General features: G+C 39.8%; 1 long non-coding RNA gene across 1 annotated transcript; it reads right to left on the bottom strand.

Moving 5' to 3' along the window:
- Positions 1–1,455: 1,455 nt before the first annotated feature.
- Positions 1,456–6,579, bottom strand: LOC120570194. Its single transcript, XR_005641024.1, has 2 exons — positions 6,122–6,579; positions 1,456–2,078 (listed from the first exon to the last, which is right to left on the bottom strand). It is a non-coding gene; the product is annotated as an uncharacterized LOC120570194 (long non-coding RNA).
- Between the last annotated feature and the right edge of the window lie 228 nt (positions 6,580–6,807).

Below are 6,807 nucleotides of genomic sequence, written 5' to 3'. Positions count from 1 at the left end.
ATTTATTTCTGTATTTCCACATTTCCACATTTATTTTTCCCTGCGCTTGTATGCTAATTGGGTGGGGGGTGCCAACATCAGTCTGAAGGATTGGATAGAGCGATGTGATCGAATCTACTACTACTGCCTTGATTTCACTGGTACAAGGAAGCCTACTCTGCTGCTTATGTGCAGGTTGAACACCTCTATACAGCATAGTGTATATTAATGATAAACAACTAGTTTTTCAAAACTGGAGGAATATATAACCGCCATAAACAAGATTTTTTTTTTTTGGGAGATAAAATTGTGATAAAATAACTTCCGCTGTGGAGTCCATCCAAGCCATGGATGTATTAAGAGAAGCAGGTTAGCACTAGCACATAATCGTTTTGTTGGCTAGGTGTTTAGTGTGGACATTGTGAGGCTATGGCGTCGGCGGTGGACAGCATGTGTTGTGGAGAGGTGGATGCCTACTGGGCTCTAGTTGAGGGTTTAGTACCGGCCACGGACATGACCTGCCTGACGCTCCATCCCGGCTTTGATGCCTGCTGCCTCAACCCGTTCTCGCTGCAGGTAGCATACCTCAACTTCAGGCAGGAGTATGGCCCTCTCCAAGCCAACAGACCAGAGTATGTTTAGATCAGAGTAATTTATAACACTATTATATTATTATACACTTCTATTATAGTCGTCAGTTTTCTACACAAATAACAAACTGTATCAAAATAATTAATGTACATACTGTAACTACTTATATATAGCCATATTCTACTGCACTTCATACTATTCCGCCTGCACATACAGTACACTTATTCTTACGTTATCGTTTCTGCACTACAATGGTACTGTTACCACACTGCACATATCTGTCTATATGGTTCATACTGAATATCCATATTTATTCAGTTTTTCTTATAATATATTCTGTTAATACCCTACATATATCTATATTCTTACTATGTTACACCTACTACATTGCACATATCTGTACATGTTGTTCATTACTTACACTTAGTTATACATATTTGATTTTTTTTCACTTCTGGTTGGACGCAAACTGCATTTTGTTGTCTTTGTACTTGTACTCTGCACAATGACAATAAAGTATAATCTAATCTAATGTGCATTATTGATGCTGAGGGATTAGCAGATTTTTAAACTCTGATGTGCATACCTACCTTTATGGAATAGAATAACTGAAAATGTTACATCAAATAAGTCTATCACTCTTGATCATATTGACTATGTTAACAGGATTATCAATATCAACATTGCACCCCTATCATTATCTAGGCAATTCCGATACACAGCCTACAGGCAGGTGGTCCAATAGACATATGGGTTTCTGGGCAGGGAGATCAGGAAGGTGATACCAGTTTGTGTTGTGGCCGCAATCAGGAGGCAGTTTCCAGAGGAAGGGAGGCAATCAATAAATATATTTTGTTTTCACAAAATGAATACAATCACAAAGTGTCTTATTGTATAAAATGTATTCATAAGTTCATTGATAGTAACTAGGATTGTTGGGCAAGTTACTTCCAAAATGTAGTTCATTATAGATTACTAGTTACTGTCATTTCAGAGTAATTAGATATATTACAGTCTCTGAATTGTAATGCTTTACACTACCTTTGCATTACTTTAGTTTGACTTTGCAGGTAGCTTGTGAATTTCACCACCAGATCAATAAAGTCTCATCTTTGTCAACTTTAATACATCATAACAAGAGTTCTCTCAAGACACTTTACAAATAGAGTAGGTATAATTTACACTATAATTTGGAGATGTTACACTATAATTTACAGGGACCCAACAATTCTAGTAATTCCCCCAAGAGCAAGCATTCAGTGTGACAGTGGCGAGGAAAACCTCCCTCTCAGGAAGTAACCTGGGACAGACCCAGGCTCTTGGTCGGTGGTGTCTGACGGTGCCGGTTGGGGGTGTGATGAACAGTGGCAATAATAGTCACAATAAAGATAATTGAACCACGAGTATAAATAGTAGTTGCAGTAGTTCATGGTGTAGCAGGACGTGCATAGCAGGACCACGGCGACAGCTGCAGCCATGATTTAAGGGCCACCCTAGTCCAAGGAAAACTGCTAGGCGAAAAAAAAAAAAAAAAAAAGAGAGTGGTCACAAAACATGCACAACCTAATACAGTCCAGCATGAAATGTCTTCTTCCTACCATTAGAAGTAATTTGTAAATGTTTATGTGTCATATACAGCTAATCAGACATCTCTGCTCCACCTACTTCTAGTCATTCCCTCGTCCTTTTTAAAAAAAAAATGTATTAAGATTTTAAGATGGCTTTCAACTGCATGTACCAACAACCATTCTCTGCAGTTCATTGACAATTTTAACATTTTCTGCAGACATCTTTTTAAAGCAGATGGACTATTCCTTAACAAGCCAGGAGTAAAGCTGTTCACCTCTAGCATTTTCTTTACTAGGCCACACATCTGCTCCCTTGGCCAAGGACATGAGACAAGATGAACCAAAACAAGAGGAAGACACAACAACAAAGTGCGGCAGTGAGCCACCACAGCCCCCAGCTGAGCAAAGATTTGACCATGGGAGACCAAAGACCGGAGATGAGAAATCTCAACCCCCCATCTCACCCGTCCAACACTCCTCAAACCCCTTGGACAACCACGACAGCTTTGAGAACCTCTTTAAGGATACGTCGCTCTCCCCTCTTTCCACCATCCCCATGTTGGAGTTCACTGACCAGATGAAGCAGCTGGTAAATGCTGGAACCAAGTATGCCCCCCTTCCTTCTCCCATCGTAAAACGCCAGGCACCTCTGCCCCCTCAAGGACGGCAGTTAACTCCTTCTCCCCAAACTGATAAGGATACTTGTGTGCAAAATGCAGCAAGCGTTAACTGATATGGGGCGGGTCCAGGCTGCATGCCTAGTAGCACTCATGACTCTTTCCAAGACAAGCCTGGGCCCTACGTATTAGATCCTTCCACAATTTATGTTGTGATAGGTAATAGAAAAAGAATGACGAATAAGCACGTAACTGCAAACTTTGCAAATTTAGCATCCATTCCTCGTCAGCCACAGTCTGTCCCAAAAAATGAAAACGCACTAACACTAGCCCTACTAAACGTTAGGTCTTTGGCAGGAAAATCATTTTTAATCAATGATTTTATTATTAAGCACAATCTTGATTTTATGTTTTTAACTGAAACCTGGTTGGACCATAATAACAGTGCTGCTGTTCTCATTGAGTCAGCCCCCCCGAACTTTAGTTTTATGAGTGAGAATAGAGTGAATAAGAAAGGAGGTGGAGTCGCCATTTTGTTTAATGACTCATTCCAATGTACGCAATTATCTTATGGAAATTTTGCTTCTTTTGAATATGTGGCTCTTCAGCTAAGATCCTCCCCTCAAGCTCTACTTCTAAATATCTACAGGCCATCTAAATACTGTGCATCCTTCTTTGATGACTTTACTGAACTGCTGTCTATAATCTGTATTAACTTTGACCGTGTAATTATTGCTGGTGATTTTAACATTCACGTTGACAACCCCCAGGACCGAGGGACCAAAGAACTGTGTTGTGTTTTTGAGAGCTATGGACTGACTCAGCATGTGACACAGCCCACGCACAATAAGGGGCACACTCTGGACTTGATTATCTCCAAGGGTCTAAACATTTCCAAGGTTGTGGTGACTGATGTTGCTCTCTGTGATCATTCCCGTGTTTTCTTTAACGGCACTATCTCTGTGCCAAAAAGTGTTCAAACAAAGTTAATCAGAAAACGGTATATCACTGAAAACACCAGTGAATCATTCATTCAGCTTTTCTCCTCTACACCCGCCCTCACTGGGGCCTCAGTCACTGAGCTGGTAGATAATTTCAACTGTAAAATTACAAATGTTATTGATGCCATTGCTCCCACTAAGGTCAAAGCTGTCTCTGGTAAGAAAAGATCTCCATGGAGAAATTTTATAGTTGTGAGAACAGAAAAAAGAGAGTGTCGAAAAGCTGAACGCAGTTGGCGAAAATCTAATCTCCAGGTCCACTATAACATCTATAAAGAGAGACTTTATAATTTGGAACTAAGGAATGCAAGGCGCTCCTTCTTCTCTGATATTATTGCCAGAAACAATAATAATTCACGTGCTTTGTTTGCTACTGTTGATAGATTAACTAACCCTCCAGTACCAGTAGCATCTGAACTGTTGTCTACCAAGGCTTGCAACGACTTTGCCTCCTTCACAGACAAAAGTCAGAAAATTAGACAAACAGTCAGTGCTTCCATATCAAGTACAGGATATGTGTTGTCACAGTGTTCACACAAAACAAATTCCAACATGACACAATTTCATACGATCAACCTTAAAAACCTGGAGGACATTATACAACATCTGAAAACCTCCTCCTGTGGCCTTGATATTCTACCAACGGGTGTTTTCAAAAATGGTTCGAATTGTTTGGCTTCTGATCTTCTACAGATTGTAAACACATCTCTGCTCTTAGGTATCTTTCCACAGGCCCTGAAAACTGCAGTCATCAAGCCACTCCTAAAAAAGAACAATCTAGACATGTCACTACTGAGCAACTATAGGCTAATATCAAACCTTCCATTTTTAAGTAAAATCATAGAAAAAGTGGTTTTTCAACAACTCAACCTTTTCTTATTGCTAAACAACAGTTTTGATGCCTTCCAGTCAGGTTTTTGACCACACCACAGCACTGAGACGGCTCTTGTTAAAGTCTTTAATGACATCCACTTAAACACAGATAGTGGCAAAATTTCAGTCTTAGTATTACTTGGTCTCAGTGCTGCATTTGATACGGTAGACCAGGACATATTGCTTGACCGATTGGAAAACTGGGTTGGTCTTTCTGGCTCAGTACTAAAGTGGTTTGAATCCTATTTAAAGAATAGGGACTACTTTGTTTCTATAGGTAATTATACATCTGAGCATACAAATATGACGTGTGGAGTTCCCCAAGGCTCAGTTCTGGGGCCTCTTCTGTTCAACATCTACATGCTTCCACTGGCTCAGATTATGGAAAACAACAAAATAAGTTACCATAGTTATGCGGATGACACCCAAATTTACATAACCTTATCGCCAGGGAACTATAGCCCAATACAACAATTAAATATGTGCATTGAACAGATTAATGATTGGATGTGCCAGAACTTTCTTAAATTAAATGAAGAAAAAACGGAGGTGGTTGTTTTTGGAGCAAAAGAGGAACGATTGAAAGTCAGCGCTCAGCTTCAAACGACAATGTTAAAAACAACAGACAAAGCCAGAAATCTTGGTGTAGTCATGGACTCACACCTGAATTTTAAAAGCCACATTAACATAATTAAAAAATCTGCCTATTATCACATTAAAAATATATCAAGGGTTAAAGGACTTATGTCTTAGCAGGATCTGGAAAAACTTGTCCATGCTTTTATCTTCAGTAGACTTGACTACTGTAACGGTGTCTTTACAGGTCTCCCTAAAAAATCAATCAGACAGCTGCAGCTGATTCAGAACGCTGCTGCTCCAGTCCTCACTAAGACCAAGAAAGTGGATCACATCACTCCAGTACTGAAGTCTCTACACTGGCTTCCAGTGCCTCAAAGAATTGATTTCAAAATACTTTTGCTGGTTTATAAATCACTAAACGGTTTAGGGCCAAAATACATTTCTGATCTGCTACTACACTATGACCCACCCAGACCTCTCAGGTGGTCTGGGACAGGTCTACTTGTTGTCCCCAGAGTCAGAACTAAACAGGGGGAAGCAGCGTTCAGTTTTTATGCTCCACATATTTGGAACAAACTCCCAGAAACCTGTAGGTCCGCTGCAACTCTCAGTTCTTTTAAATCTAAACTAAAGACCTATCTTTTTGATGTTGCTTTTCTTTAAATAATCTATTAACTTTAATTTCTTATACTGCACTGTAACTTTTATTCTTATACTGCACTATCAATTTTATTCTTGTCTTTTAATGTTTTTAATTTGTTTATTAATGTTTTTAAAATTGTTTTTAATTGTTTTCTAACTGCTCTTTAATGTTTTATGTAAAGCACTTTGAATTGCCCTGTTGCTGAAATGTGCTATATAAATAAAGCTGCCTTGCCTTGCCTTGCCTAATGATAGATGCAAGTTACACTACCTGATGAGCTTTGCAGACATCTGATGTTGCACTTTGACCCACGATGAAGCACTAATGGTCCAGGATCCTGTAGAGAGAAGCCCTCTGTCAGGTGCATCTATCCCTTCATTACTGGCTGCACTCTGCCAAAATCTGAAAAACACGGAGGTTCAAAATCACTCACAAAAATAGGATACAAGCTTAGTTACCAACTGGATCAAAAATAATAATAATAATAAAAAAGAGAAATAAAACCAAAGCAGCTCTGACGTATCAAAACCTCTAGTGGCAAAATCTAGGAGATTTCAGCATATTGATTAATATATCAATTTGGACTTTCTTAATTACCAGAGAGTAGCATACTGGGATACAAAATCGTGCGGGAGAACGGTCTGAATTGAAATGCAGGGGAAACTGGAGTTTTGGGCTAGCTAGCTGCCTGCCAACAGCTCATAGCTAGCTTAATAAAATGCGGGGGAAACGGGGGTGTTTGGGCTAGCTAGCTGCCAACAGCTCACAGCTAGCTTAATAAAATGCGGGGGAAACGGGGGTGTTTGGGCGAGCTAGCTGCCAACAGCTCATAGCTAGCTTAATGCAAACTGCATTGATGTCAAGGCAGACAATTACAAAAACCTGTTCTAAAGCTCAGTCTCTCCCTCTCTCTGTATACTGAAGCCCTGATGCTAGGATTTTGCAGTCAGCGCATT

Source organism: Perca fluviatilis, chromosome 12, assembly GCF_010015445.1.
Source record: "Perca fluviatilis chromosome 12, GENO_Pfluv_1.0, whole genome shotgun sequence".
Lineage (NCBI taxonomy): Eukaryota > Metazoa > Chordata > Actinopteri > Perciformes > Percidae > Perca > Perca fluviatilis.
This window is presented reverse-complemented; position numbering and strand designations above follow the sequence as displayed.